Source organism: Somniosus microcephalus, unplaced genomic scaffold (assembly GCF_052327205.1).
Source record: "Somniosus microcephalus isolate GS21.2 unplaced genomic scaffold, FLI_Smic_1.0 unresolved_chr7, whole genome shotgun sequence".
NCBI classification, from domain to species: Eukaryota; Metazoa; Chordata; class Chondrichthyes; order Squaliformes; family Somniosidae; genus Somniosus; species Somniosus microcephalus.
In genome coordinates this window covers 47,365,672-47,381,610 of record NW_028225185.1, presented here as the reverse complement: position 1 = coordinate 47,381,610, position 15,939 = coordinate 47,365,672, and positions in this window count along the sequence as shown.

Below are 15,939 nucleotides of genomic sequence, written 5' to 3'. Positions count from 1 at the left end.
CAGAAACGCCTATCAATTCCCCTTACAATAGAATCCCCTATTACTATTGCTCTACCCCTCTTTTTCCTCCTGTCCTGTGCAGCAGAACCAACCCTGGTGCCAGGATGTTGGCTGCTGCTGCCTTCCTCTGATAAGCCATCCCCCCCAACTGTATCCAAAGCGGTATATCTGTTTGAGAGGGGGATGACGGATGAGCCGAAGGGCCTCTTTCAGTGCTGTATGTCTCTATGACTCTATAACCGGAGTGGAACACCTGATCCCAGTGGCCATGTGTTATTTGGAGTATCTTTCACTGTAGAATTGAACTGAGTGTGGGTCGCTAACTGAAGAGGAACACCTCATCCAGTGGCCATGTATTACTGGGCGTATCTGTCACTGCAGATCTGTCCTGAGTCTGGGTTACTAACCAGAGTGGAACAAGTCGTATCCAATTTGATTTTTTTTTTTGATGACTGGTCTCCCCCCTTCATGGAACTGCATTCGTTTTTTCCGAATGTAATCAGTGACAAATGTGACGATTTTTAAGTTGGTTGAAGAAGTTTGGTTATAAGCATAAGAGGCGCTGCAGCGAAGGTTGACGAGATTGATTCCTGGGATGAGAGAGCTGTCCTATGATGAGCGATTGTGTAGAATGGGTCTATACTTTCTGTAGTTAAACGAATGAGAGGTTATCTCATTGGAACATACACGATTCAGAAGGGGATTGACAGGTTTAGATGCTGAGAGGTTTTTTCTCCAGGGTGAAGAGTCTAGAAGTAGGGGGCATGGTTTCAGGATTAGTGGTAGACCATTTGAGACTGAGATGCGAAGGAAATTCTTCACTCAGACGGTTGTGAATCTTTGGAATTCTCTGCCCCAGAGGCCTGTGAATGCTGAGTCTTTGAGGAAAATCAAGACTGACTTTGATGGATTTTTGGACTCATGGGGAATCATGGGATATGGAGATCGGGCAGGAAAGGAATATTGAGGTTGATGACCAGCCATCATCCTATTGAATATCGGAGCTGGCTCGAGTGGCCGTATGGGCTACTCGTGCTTCTATTTCTTATGTTCTTTTGTTCATATATAAGGTGAAATTTATTGAGAATGTTTTGTTTCCTATTGAACTGCACCAACAGAAACAGCTGTTAACTAATTACTTACAGGTAAACTGCAGGACAGCAGTGTTACGTTATTCAAATCCTCTGTATAATGACCCTTCTTACTCTATGAATAGGTATAAACACTATAATTGTTTTGGTGCTGATTAATCCCCTTCCCCCAACACTGTCCTGAGAATCTGTGGGTCATGAGTGCCGTTTTTCATCATGTTTTCGTTAGACAGGATGAATATTGGGCTGTGGTTATTGATTATTCAACTCTGTAACTGATTAAGGTTTGATGAATCAGTTCTTAACTCTGATTCAGTGTCTCTGCCCAGGTAACCTGTAATGATCACTGCCCTTAGCTCAGTGAGGTGAGTCCCTGCGAGTAGAGACACGCATAATTGAAGAACATGCATATCAGGTTTTCATAATAAAGAGATCAGTGCCAGGGACATTAAATAATATCATTCATAAATTGATAATAATGAAATAAGTAGTGCAATGCTTCAATAAATGAAAAACTTTAATATCCGCAATGAGTAAATCATCTGACAAATGTGATTAATTTGAACTCAACTTACGGAGAACTCCTTAGAATGGACAGGACAAAACAGGCCATTCGGTCCTACTCGGTTATGCCAGTGTTTATGCTCCACAGGAGCCTCCTCCCACCCCTCTTCATCTCTCCCTATCAGCATAAACTTCTACTGCTTCCTACCTCGTGTACTTCTCTCACTTCCCCTTAAATCCATCTCTGCTATTCGCCTCAAGTACTCCAAGTCGTAGCGAGTTCCACATTCTAACCAAGCTGTGAGTAAAGAAATTTCGGCTCAATTCCGTATTGGATTTATTATTGACTATATTTTATCAATAATCTCCAATTTTGCACTCAAGTCTCAAGTAAAAACATTCACCCTATGTTACACCTTCAAAATGTAAAGGTGTCTATTAGGCCACCCCTCAGCCTTCTCTTTTGTAAAGAGAGGAGCCCCAGCCTGCTCAATCTTTCCTGGTTGTTATAATGTCTCAGTTCTGGTGTCAGCCTTGGAAAAATATTACACTTCCTCCTGAGCCTTAATATCCTTTATGTAATATGGATTACAGAACTGCACACAGTACGCTCCGTGTGTACTAAGTTTAAGCTAACCTCTTTGCGTTAAGATTCTATTCTTCCAGAAATGAACCCCAGGGCTTTGTTTGCAGGCTTATGGCCTTGTTAACATGCGTTGCTACTGTAACTGATTTGTTAATCGGTACCCCTCTATCCCATTCCCACTCTGATTTTCCAAGGAGTGGAAACTTACCCTTCCTACAAAAATGCAGTACCTCTCACTTAGATATATTGAAATTAATTTTTCATTTAAACGCCCTTTCTGCAAGTTTATAAATGTCGTCATGTATTGTGTTACATTCTTCCTGTATATTAATTGTATTCCCAATTTGTATTTGTCTGCAATTTTTGAATTTGTGCTTCTGCTTCCCGAACCAATATCGTTTTTGTCAATGGTGAAAAACAGTGGTATTAACGCCAATCATTGTGGAACATCACATCTCACCATCCACCTATCTGATTAAGTTGCTTTATTCACTACTCCCTATATTCTATTCTTGCTATCTGTTCTGTTGCTTGTCCCCTAACTCCACTTGCGCTGTGATTCTGTCTGCTATGTGGTACCTTATCGAATGGCTTTAAAAAATCAAATTATATTACATCTACTGCATCACACTTAGCAACTCTTTCTGACATTTATTCAATGTATTTACTAAGGTTACTAAAGCAAGTCATTCGAAAGGGGCTGCAGGAACAGAGGGACCCGGGGGTATATATGAAAACATCGTTGATTTTGGCAGGGCAGGTTGCGAATGCGGTTAAAAAAGCTTACGGGAATCTGGGCTTTATAAATAGAGGCATAGAGTACAAAAGCAAGGAAGTTATGATGAACATTTATAAAATATTGGTTCGGCCACAACTAGAGCATTATGTCCAATTCTGGGCACCGCACTTTAGGAAGGGCATGAAGGCTTTAGAGCAGGTGCAGAAATGATCTACAGGAATGGTTCCAGGGATGAGGGACTTCAGATACGTAGACATACGAGAGAAGCTGGGGTTGTTCTAGTCAGAGCAGAGAAGATTTAGAGGAGATTTGATAGAGGTGATCAAATTCATGCGGAGTCTAGGCAGAGTAGACAGAGTAGATAGAGAGAAGCTGTTTCCATTGGTGGAACGGTCGAGAACCAGAAGACACAGGTTTTCGGTGATATACTGAGGATCCAAAGGCGGCATGAGGAAACAATTTTTAAGGCAGCGAGTGGTTAAGATCTGAGTGCACTGTCTGAAAGTATGGTGGAGGAAGATGCAATCGTGGTTTTCAAAAGGGAATGGGATAAGTACCTGAAGGAAAAACATTGCACGGCAATGACGAAAGGGCGGGGGATTGGAATTAGCTGCAGTGAATGTGCAGAAAGTGAGCAAAGGCTCGACGGGCCGAATGGCCTCCTTCTGTGCTGTAACCATTCTACGATTCCCCTTGGAATACCTGCTGACTACTCGTTATGTGTTTCTGGATGTTTTTCTGTTACAACTTTGAGTAAGGATTCCATTATCTGTCCTACCACCGACGTTATGCTAACTGTTCTGTAGATCCTTGGAATTGTTCTATCTTCCATTTTAAATACAGGAATAACATGTAAATTGTGAACCACAGTGATCTACCCTTCCCTTCCTCGACTTCTCCATCTCCATTTCAGTGGCTAGGCCGTCTACCAATGTCCACTATAAGCCCACCGATTCTCACAGTAATCTTGAGTAGACTTCCTCCCACCCGGCTTCCTGGAAAGGCTCTATTCTATTCTCCAAGTTGCTCCGGCTCGGTTGCATATGTTCTGAAGTTGCCACCTTCCACACCAGTGCTTCCAAAATGTCTTCATATTTCCTCAGCCGAGTATTCAAATCCATTGAGATTGACAGGGCCCTCCACCATGTCAATCCACTGTTGCTGCCATCACATCTTATCCTGCCTTCTAGAATCCAGATAGGATTCACTTGTCCTCAGCTTCCACTGCACCAGCCTTCAGGTTCAACAGATAATCCTCTGCCATTCCGGTCAGGTCCAGCTAAGGCCACCAACAAACATATCTTCCCCTGCCCTCCCATCCCCCCGGTCCTCGCAACACCCTGGTCCACTCTTCCATCACCCCTAACACCTGCTCCCCTTCCCCAGCACCTTCCTATGCAAGCACAGGAGATCCTTTCCACTCTTTCCATCCCACCAGCCGGGGACCCAAATGTTCCAACCACGTGAAATACCAAATTACTTTTACTTCTTCCAATTTAGTATATCGTATTCGCTGCCCATGATCCAGTCTCCTGTACATTGGGTGGACGAAATGCAGATTGGGTGATGCATTGCTGATCGCCTCCATTCAGTCCGCAAGTGTAACCCTGAGCTTCAACTCATTTGCTACTTTAATTCTACATCCCACTCCCACTCTGAATCCTCAGTTCTCGGCCTCCTGCATGGCTCCTCATTTAAACTCACTGAGGAACAGCACCGTATTTTTCGGTTAGGCATTGTATTGCCTTCCAGATTCAACACTAATTTAAAAACTTCAGATGATAACCTCAGCTCCCGTTTTCTCGGGCGACAGATGCTGGATTTGGAGGATGGCTCCACCAGAGCCAAGGGGAGTGGAGGAGGTATGGGCTGGGGCTTGTGGTGCTGATCCCAGTACAAGGCCACTGGGAGTGGAGGAGGTGTGGGCTGGGGCTTGTGGTGGCGATCCCGGTACACCGCAAGTGGGAGTGGAGGAGGTATGGGCTGGGGCTTGTGGTGCCGATCCCAGTACAAGGCCACTGGGAGTGGAGGAGGTCTATGCTGGGGCTTGTGGTGGCGATCCCGGTACACCGCCAGTGGGAGTGGAGGAGGTGTGGGCTGGGGCTTGTGGTGCCGATCCCAGTACAAGGTCACTGGGAGTGGAGGAGGTGTGTGCTGGGGCTTGTGGTGGCGATCCCGGTACACTGCCAGTGGGAGTGGAGGAGGTGTGGGCTGGGGCTTGTGCTGATGATCCCAGTACACGGCCACTGGATGTGGAGGAGGTATGGGCTGGGGCTTGGGGTGGTGATCCCGGTACATGGCCAGTGGGAGTGGAGGAGCAATGGGCTGGGGCTTGTGGTAGTGATCCCAGTACACAGCCACTGGGAGTGGAGGAGGTGAGGGCTGGGGCTTGTGGTGATGATCCCAGTACACGGCCACTGGATGTGGAGGAGGTGTCGGCTGGGGCTTGGGATGGTGATCCCGGTACACGGCCAGTGGGAGTGGAGGAGGTGTGGGCTGGGGCTTGTGGTGGAGATCCCGTTACATGGCCACTGGGACTGGAGGAGGTGTGGGCTGGGGCTTGTGGAGGTGAACCCGGTACACGGCCAGTGGGAGTGGAGGAGGTGTGGACTGGGGCTTGTGGTGGCGATCCCAGTACACGGCCACTGGATGTGGAGGAGTGTGGGTTGGGGCTTGTGGTGGCGATCCTGGTACACTGCCAGTGGGACTGGAGGAGGTGTGGGCTGAGGCTTGCGGTGATGATCCCAGTACATGGCCACTGGATGTGGAGGAGGTGTGGGCTGGGGCTTGGGGTGGTGATCCCGGTACACGGACAGTGGGAGTGGATGAGGTGCGGGCTGGGGCTTGGGGTAGCAATCCCGGTACATGGCCAGTGGGAGTGGAGGAGCTATGGGCTGGGGCTTGTGGTAGTGATCCCAGTACACAGCCATTGGGAGTGGAGGAGGTGAGGGCTGGGGCTTGTGGTGATGATCCCAGTACACGGCCACTGGATGTGGAGGAGGTGTGGGCTGGGGCTTGTGGTGGTGATCCCGGTACGTGGCCAGTGGGAGTGGAGGAGGTGTGGGCTGGGGCTTGTAGTGGAGATCCCGTTACATGGCCACTGGGACTGGAGGAGGTGTGGGCTGGGGCTTGTGGTGGCGATCCCGGTACACGGCCAGTGGGAGTGGAGGAGGTGTGGGCTGGGGCTTGTGGTGGCGATCCTGGTACAGGCCAGTGGGAGTGGAGGAGGTGTGGGCTGGGGCTTGTGGTGGCGATCCCGGTACATGGCCACTCGGAGTGGAGGAGCTGTGGGCTGTGGTTTGGGGTAGAGGAGGTGTGGGCTGGGGCTTGTGGTGGCGATCCCGTTACACAGCCAGCAGGCTGCTGCAAACACCTGGGGTCTACCCAACTTTCTCTGCCACATGTGGCCTTCCAACCCTCCCACATGTTATTCTGCTGTAACCTTGTACACCTCCTCTAGACCCATCTTCTGTTTCTTCAATTGTCCCATTCGCCTTGTACTATCATCCCTTTTGTCATTGAAGCACTCCTGCCCTCCAGCTGATCACAGACTTTCCTTTTTGTTCTCTCCTTATGCAACCGCACTTTAATCTGATTCTATCATTGCTTTAATACTATTAATCTCTGATATCTTCCAGTTCTGATGAAAGGTCATCAATCTGAAATGTTGATTCTGTTTCTCTCTGCACAGATGCTGCCCGACCCACTGAGTGATTGCAGCAAATTATTTTTAAAATCAGATTTAACGCAGGCTCAGTATTTTGCTTTTGCTGTAATACTTATGCCTAGATATTAACAGGGGTGGCTTACGTAGGCGATTGCGGTGGGTGTGGGGTGAATGTGGAATATCAGACAGGATACCTGGAAGTCTGGGTATTCCCAGACGTTGAGGTGTCTTAACTCCACAGCGTACGTCCTTTGCCCATGGCTGGTTCCCCACGCCGGAAGTCAGCCAGATTGACAGTCGGGCTTGGAGTCGGATGGCAGTGGCGGTACACTGGAGGAGGACTAGGTAGGTAGATGCACAGGTCAGGTGTGGGAGGGGTGTCTGATCCGGCGGTGGGTCCTATCACGGACCTGGGGCTTTGACCGTTCCCGGGGGTGCATCCAGTCACCAGTCTTGGTTCTCTCCATGGGGGTGTCTGGCGATTGTTAGAGCCTGTGGGGGTGGGGTGGGTGAAATCATTCCCGATGCCCAGAACGCCCAGCCATCCATAGTAAAACCTGTAAAACAAATTAGATCAGATGCTTTGGTGGGATATGTGGAATATTCCTTGTTCCAGTCCTAATCAGGTCCCCTCCCTCACCTCATTTTCAGGTACACTGATGACGGTGTCGGTCCCGTTTCCTACTCTCGCACTGAAGTAGAAAATTTCATTAATTTTGCTTCCAATTTCCAACATTCCCTCACCTTCAATTGGTACATCTCTTCCCTTCCATTCCTCGATTTCTGTATCTGCATCTCTGGGGATAGGATATTGAAAAGCAGTCACTATAACCCGACTGATTCACACAGCTACATGAACTACACTTCTTCCACCTCGCTTCCTGTAAGCACTCTATTCCATTCTCCCAGTTTCTCCAGCTCCGCCACATCTGCGCTGACGATGCCACCTTCCATACTAGTGCTTCTGACGTGTCTTCGTTTTTCCTCAACTGAGGATTGCTCTCTAATGTGTTTGACACAGCCTTTGACCGGGACACTATTATTTGCCGCACTTCTGCTCTCACCTCTTCCCCTGCCTCCCAGAACCACGATAGGGCTCCCCGTCTCCTCACTTTACACCCCACCAGCCACCACCTTCAACGGATCATCCTCCACCATTTCCGCCACCAGCAGCATAATGCCACCACCAAACGCATCTTCCTGTAACCTCCACTTTTAGCATTCTGAAGGGACCACTCCCTCCCTGACACACTGGTTCACTCCACTATCTCCCGAACATATCTTCCCCTTTGCCTGGCACCTTCCCATGCAAGCGCTGGAGATGCAACCCCTGCCCTTTTTTCTCCTCCCTTCCCAATGTCCAGGGCCCGAAATACTCCTTCCAGGTGAAACAGCGATTTACTTGTACTTCTTGCAAATTAGTATACTGTATTTGCTGCTCATGATGCGTCTCCTCTACATTGGGAGACCAAACGCAGATTGTGTGCCCACTTTGCGGAACACCTCCATTCAGTCCGTTGGTGTGACCCCGAGCTTCTGGTCGCCTATCGCTTTAATTCTCTGCTCCACTCCCACTCTGATGTCTCCCTCCTTGGCCTCTTCAACTGATTCAATGAAGGTCAACGTAAGCTCAAGGAACAGAACGTCATTTTTCGATTAGTCACTTTACAGCCTTCTGGACTCAACAGCTAGTTCAAAAATTTCAGACCATAATTGCTGCCACGATCAATTTTTTTTCTCGATCTCACATGGTATCTGTCGATCATTCTGCCATTGCCATTTACACTTCATCAAGAGCCAGCTTTTGTTTTTTAACTTGTCCCATTACTATCTCATTTTGCCATGCACCATCTTCCCTTTAGTCTCTTAATCTCTCCTGCCTTCCATCCAATCACAGAACTTCGCTTTTGTTCTTTCCTCCGCTCCCTCCTTTCCTGCATCTATGCTTGCTTCACAAGCTGTTACATCTCCAACGTTCTCCAGATCTGATGCTGTTCATCGACCTGAAATGTTAACTCTGTTTTTCGCTCTACAGTTGCTGCTTGTCCCGCTGAGTGTTTCCAGCTTTTTCTGTTTTTAAATCAGAGTCTGTCCGCATCATTATACTATTGAAATTTGCATCCCGCCTCCTGGGAGTGGTTCGCTGCCCACCCCCTGTCTCATCTCTGTTAAACTAGAAGTTGGAGGCGGGTTGGGGTCACGATGATATTGTTCAATTTTCAACTCTGACCCGACCTCAACGCCGTTTTTGGGGCATTAACATCCAGCACTTACTGTCTGGGCTCAGACACGGAGAATGTTTGATCAGTAATTTCCAGAATCTTTTCCCTTCTGTGTTTTACAGTGAATTTGCTGGCGATTGTGATCCTGTCCCGGGGAAAGTGTGGGCTCTCCACCTGCACCACATGCTACCTGGTGGCCATGGCAGCGGCGGATCTCCTGCTCGTTGTCACTCAGGTCATACTGAGGCAGATCAGATGGTTTTATTTCCCAGTGTGTTTCCTGGACATCACCCCTGTGTGTAGTGTTATCATTTGCCTGACAGCTGCAGCCGTAGACTGTTCTGTCTGGTTCACCGTCACTTTCACCTTTGATCGATTTGTGGCCATTTGTTGCCAAAAGCTGAAGACTAAATATTGCACCGAGAAAACTGCGGCTGTGGCTCTGGCAACAACCTGCATTCTGCTCTGTATAAGAAACGTTCCCTTCTACTTTACAAATGAACCCTGGGTGATAGTCGGCAATGTGCCGTGGTTCTGTGTCACAATCCCAAACTATTATACTGATCCCGGGTGGGTTATATTTCTCTGGTTTGATAGGGTCTTAACCCCATTGCTCCCATTCGCTTTAATTCTGTTGCTCAACGCTCTGACAGTCAGACACATTTTATTGGCCAGTCGGGTCCGTAAGGGGCTGAGGAGTGAGAACAAGGGAGAGAATGGCAGAGACCAAGAGATGGAGAGCAGAAGGAAGTCTATGATTTTACTCTTCACCATATCTGCCAGCTTCATACTGCTTTGGTTGGTCTATGTTATAAATTTCTTATGTAATAGCATTACTGGAACAAATCCCGATTCTTACACGGATTCTTTATATATCTTTCAACAAGTCGGAGGTATGCTGCGGGATTTAAGTTGCTGCACAAATACATTTATATATGGAGTGACCCAGTCCAAGTTCAGAGATCAGGTGAAGAGGGCGGTGAAATATCCGATTACCTCAATTAGTCAATTCATTAATAATCAGAAACAACTGAGCGCAGCCCAGAGCCGGCTCCCAGTGTTTCCAGCCCAGGAATGTAATATTCAGCCCCAGGCTGCCATCCACTGAATTACACCAGCAATCGCTGGAGATCTGAAGATACAGCAATTGGCGGGGCGAGCACTCTGTTTAGGACACGGCAGTGTCTCGGATTGACATTCCCACATTGTCTATCGGGACAGGAACACTAGTTTGCTTCATTCCCTCTGAGCTCTTCTGTAAAGAGTCCATTCAGCTAGTGAGGCCAGCAATTAATTCGCAGCTTCCAGAGTAAGAGCCTGGTCGGTAGATAGGCAGACAGAGATGAGCTGCAGTTCAGAGGATTATATTACCTGGAATCTGCAGAACACAAGCAAGCCGTTCGGCCCAATCAGTGTGTGCTGGTATTTATACTCCACACCAGTCTTCTCTCATTTCATCTACCTCATCTCAGCCTCTCACAATATCTTCCTATTACCATTTATCTCATTTGCTAGTCTAGTTTTATTCTGAAAGAATCTAATAAATTTGTCTCAACCACTTCCTATGCTAATATGTTCCACATTATAACCACTCTCTGTGTAAAGAAATTGCTCCTTATATCCATTTTGAATTTATTATTAACTATCTTGAATTTCTGACCCCAAGTGTTGCATTCTCCCAAAAGTGTAATCATTCTCTCCACGTCTACCCTGTCCAATGCATTCCTAATTTTCAAGATCTCTATCAGACCTCAGCAAAGTCCTGTCTCTTCTAAAGCAGAAAGGCCCAAACTCTTTAAGCTCTCCCGATAGCTGCAATCTTTCAGTTCTGGTGCCATTCAACTAAATATTTGTAAGACCGAAGCTATTGGACCCCTTCACAAACTTCGTTGCCTAGCCACCGACTCCATCAATCTCCTCAGCACCAGTTTGCTGTTTGCAACACTGGTATCGTGTTTGACCACGGGATGATCTTCCGACCACATATTCACTCCATCACCAGGCCGGCTTACTTCCACCTCCGTAACATCATCGAACTTCGCCCCTGCCGCAGTTCATCTGCTGCTCAAACCATCTTCCTTGTCTTTGGTAGCTCTAGACTTGACAACACCAACTCTCTGCTGGCCGGCTTCCCATCTCCCGCCCTCCATAACTTCAGCTCATCCAAAGCTCTGCTGCCTGTAACCTAACTCGCACCAAATCCCGGAAAAACACCACCGCTGTGCTCGCTGACCTACAGTGACTTCCTTTACGGCAATGCGTCAATATTAAAATTAACATCCTTGCATTAAAATCCCTACATGGCCTCGCCCTCCCTACCTCTGCAAGCTCCACCAGCTCCACAACACTCCCGAGATCTCTGTGCTCCGCTAATTCTGGCCCCATGCACATCCCTCCTTTTAACCCCTCCACCATTGGCGGCTGTGCTTCCAGCTGCCTGGGCCTTAAGCTGTGGAACCCCCTCTCTAAACCTCTCTGCTTCTCTCAATCTACATCCTCCTTTAAGATGCTGATTAAAACTTAAATATATTGGTCATCCTTCCTATTATCTCCTTGTGTGGCTGAGGGTCAGGTTTTGTTCAGTAATGCTCCTGTGAATCGGTTGGGAAATTTATTATGTTAAAGCCGCTATATAAATACATGTTTTTGTTGTTGTGAGTATTTTTTGCACTTTCTCCAGTTCTTCTATTCCTTTTTTATATTATGGAGTCCATATCTATGCACAGTTCTTTAAGTGTGCCCTACCCGTGTCCTATACATGTTAAATACAATTTACAATGTATTTAAAGCACAGAGACAGGCCATTCGACTCAAAATGTCCATGTTGGTGTCCATGCTCCATAGGAGCCTCCACCCCCCTTTCTTCATCTAACCAGTCAAAATGTCGTTCTATTCCTTTCCCCCTCATGTGCTTATCTCGCTCCAACTTAAATGTCTCGATGCTATTCGCATCAACTGCTCCTTGTGGTTGCGAGTTCCACATTCTGGCCACTCATTTGTAAAAAATGTTTCTCCTGAATTCCCTATTAGATTTATTAATGATTATCTTAAAATATATGAACCCAAGTTCTAGCCTCTCCTGCAAGTGAAAATGCCTTCTCTAATCTACCCTATCAAACTCTTTCATAATTTCAAATAACTCTATCTGATTATCACTCAGTCTTCTCTTTCCTAAAGAAAAAAGCCCCAGCCTGTTCAACCTTTCCTGACAGGTATAACCTCTCAGTTCTGGTATCATTCTAGTAAATACTGTTTGCTCCTTCGCCAGTCCCTCTACGCCCTTTTTATAAGATGATGACCATGTTCACCGTACACCATGTGTGGTCTAACCAAGGTGCCATACAAGTTTAACATAACTTCTATTCTTTACATTTCTACCCGTCTAGAAATGAACCCCAGTGCTTGCTTTGTTGTTATGGCCTTATCAACATGCATTGCAACTTTTAGTGATTGATGTAACTGTACCATCACACCCCTCTTTCCCTCAACCCCGTTTAGAACTTATTTTCCAAGGAGTAGTGATCTCCGTATTCTTCCTCTTAAAATGCACAACCTCACATTTCTCTCTATTGAGGTTAATTTGCCAGTTAGACGCGCATTCTTCCACTTTGTTAACGCCTTCCTGTATTTTGTCGCAGTCCTCCTCTGTATGAACTATAAACCCCCATTTAGGAGCCATCCACAATGTTTGAAATTGCACTTCCGATTCCTGAGTCCTAATTGTTGAAGTAAATATTGAACAAATGTGTTGCCAGCACCGATCCTTGTGAAACACCACTTCCCACCATTTACCAACTTCACTAATTTGAATTTTATCGCTTTAGAAATAAACCCCAAGTAATTTGTAGCATTGTAATTGCTTTGCTTTAATGTCAGACTGTTTTAATTGTTTGTTCCCCTTTATCCCGAGAGACATTTGCTCTTTTGCCACATTCAGGTTCTCATTTTCTAAGGTATCGGTGATTATAGAATCATGGAATGATACAGCTCAGAAGGAGGCCATTCGGGCCAACGTACCTGTGCTGGCTCTTTGGTAGAGCTGTCCAATTAATCCCACTCCTCTGCTCTTTCCCCAGTATATTATTTTATCTCAAGTATATTTTTCAATTCCCCTTTGAAAGTTAATATTGAATCTGCTTCCACCACCCTTTTAGGCAGCGCATTCCAGATCACAACAACTCGCTGTGTAAAACCGCAGCTTCCTCATGTTGTCTCAGGTTCTTTCACCAATCACATTAAATCTGTGTCTTCTGGTTACCGACCCCACTGCCACCGGAAACAATTGCTCCTTAATTAATCTATTGTATCTATTTAGGCTTTTGACTGCCTCTATTCAATCTCCTCTTAACATTCTCTGCACTAATCAGACCAACCCCAGCTTTTCCAGTCTCTCCAGATAACTGAAGTCCCTTATCCCTGGTCCCATTCTAGTAAATCTCCTCTGAACCTTATCTGCTCTAATCAGAACAACCCCAGCTTCTCCAGTCTCTCCAGATAACTGAAGTCCCTTATCCCTGGTCCCATTCTAGTAAATCTCCTCTGAACCTTATCTGCTCTAATCAAAACAACCACAGCTTCTCCATTCTCTCCACATAACTGAAGTCCCTTATCCCTGGTACCATTATAGTAAATCTACTCTGAACCTTATCTGCTCTAATCAGAACAACCACAGCTTCTCCAGTCTCTCCAGATAACTGAAGTCCCTTATCCCTGGTACCATTATAGTAAATCTCCTTCTAACATTCTCTGCACTAATCAGAACAACCCCAGCTTCTCCAGTCTCTCCACATAACTGAAGTCCCGTATCCCTGGTCCCATTCTAGTAAATCTACTCTGAACCTTATCTGCTCTAATCAAAACAACCCCAGCTTCTCCAGTCTCTCCACATAACTGAAGTCCCTTATCACTGGTCCCATTATAGTAAATCTCCTTCTAACCTTCTCTGCTCTAATCAAAACAACCCCAGCTTCTCCATTCTCTCCAGATAACTGAAGTCCCTTATCCCTGGTCCCATTCTAGTAAATCTACTCTGAACCTTATCTGCTCTAATCAAAACAACCCCAGCTTCTCCAGTCTCTCCAGATAACTGAAGTCCCTTATCCCTGGTCCCATTCTAGTAAATCTACTCTGAACCTTATCTGCTCTAATCAAAACAACCCCAGCTGCTCCAGTCTCTCCACATAACTGAAGTCCCTTATCCCTGGTACCATTATAATAAATCTCCTTCTAACCTTCTCTGCTCTAATCAGAACAACCCCAGCTTCTCCAGTCTCTCCAGAAAACTGAAGTCCCGTATCCCTGGTCCCATTCTCGTAAATCTCCTCTTAACCTTCTCTGCGCTAATCAGAACAACCACAGCTTCTCCAGTCTCTCCAGATAACTGAAGTCCCTTATCCCTGGTCCCATTCTAGTAAATCTCCTCTTAAGTTTCTCTACTCTATTCAGAACAACCCCGGCTTCTCCAGTCTTTCCAAACACCTGAAGTCCATTATCCGTGGTCCCATTCTAGTAAATCTCCTCTTAACCTTTACTGCTCTAATCAGAACGACCCCAGCTTCTCCAGTCTCTCCACATAACCGAAGTCCCTTATCCCTCGTCCCATTCCAGTGAATCTCCTCTTAACCTTCTCTGCTCTAATCTGAATAACCCCAGATTCTCCAGTCTCTCCAGATAACTGAAGTCCCTTATCCCTGGTCGCATCCTAGTAAATCTCCTCTTAACCTTCTCTGCTGTAATCAGAACAACCCCAGCTTCTCCAGATAACTGAAGTCCCTTATCACTGGTCCCATTCTAGTAAATCTCCTCTTAACCTTCTCTGCTCTAATCTGAACAACCCCAGCTTCTCCAGTCACTCCAGATAACTGAAGTCCTTTATCCCTGGTCCCATTCTAGTAAATCTCCTCTCAACCTTCTCTGCTCTAATCAGAACAACCCCAGCTTCTCCAGTCTCTCCACATAACTGAAGCCCCTTATCCCTGGTCCCATTCTAGTAAATGTCCTCTTAACCTTCTCTGCTCTAATCTGTACAACCCCAGCTTCTCCAGGCTCTCCACATAACTGAAGTCCCTTATCCCTGGTCCCATTCTAGTAAATCTCTTCAGCACACGCTCCAAGGCCTTGTCATTTTCCTAAAGAGCGGTGCCCAGAATTTGACTCAATACTCCAGCTGAAGCCTAATCACTGCTTTAGAAAGTTTTCACATAACTTCCTTGCATTTGTATTCTACTGCTTATTAATAAAGCGAAGGATCCCGTATGCTTTATTAACATAATTCTCAAATTGTCTGGCCGCCTTCGAAGATTTATGTACATACATGCCATGTCTCTCTGTTCTTGCACTCCCTTTAAAATTGTACCATTGACCTCACATTGTCTCTCCTCATTTTTCAATCCACAATTCTCTGTGTTAAATAGAATCTGCCAAGTATCCACCTAATTGAATCAGTGTTCGGATTATGCTGTAAACAAAGGGATTGGATTCGGAGAGAAACGCCATCAGAGAATTGTAGGATCATGTCTGAATCTCTCAAACCCTCCAGCCTGAGGAACAGTTTATAAGGGTAAACACCCAGCCAAATGTTCTTGGCATTTAGGGTCTTGCATTCGGCTCCAATTACATTTTATTCTCGTAAAGCGAAATATGCCAGTAAACTGAGTAAGGAGATAACTTAATGTGCAGGAATGAGGGTCAGTTAGAAGGTGTTGCAAGAATGACTTTTTAACCGAAGGGCAGCCACGATCATATTGATTGGTAGAGCAGGATCGAAGAGCCGAATGGCCTACTCCTGCTCCTATTTCTTATGTTCTTTTGTTGACCAGTCAGTCTACATGCTCCTGAAGTCTGTTAATATCCTCCTCATTGTGTGCTACATTTCCGAGCTTAGAAGCCCTATATACACAACTCCAGGTCATTAAAATATGTCAAAGAGAGCACTGGTTCAAATAGTGAACCCTTGGTAACACCACTGTATACTCCACTCAAGTCTAAAAAACAACCTGGGTCCTTTGCTGTTTGCAGTGGTCGTTGCTGAGTTAGATATTAATGTAGGAGGAATGATCAATAAGTTTGCAGATGAAACGAAAATTGCTGGAGTGGTAAATAGCAAGGAGGGAAGCCTCAGGCTACAGGAC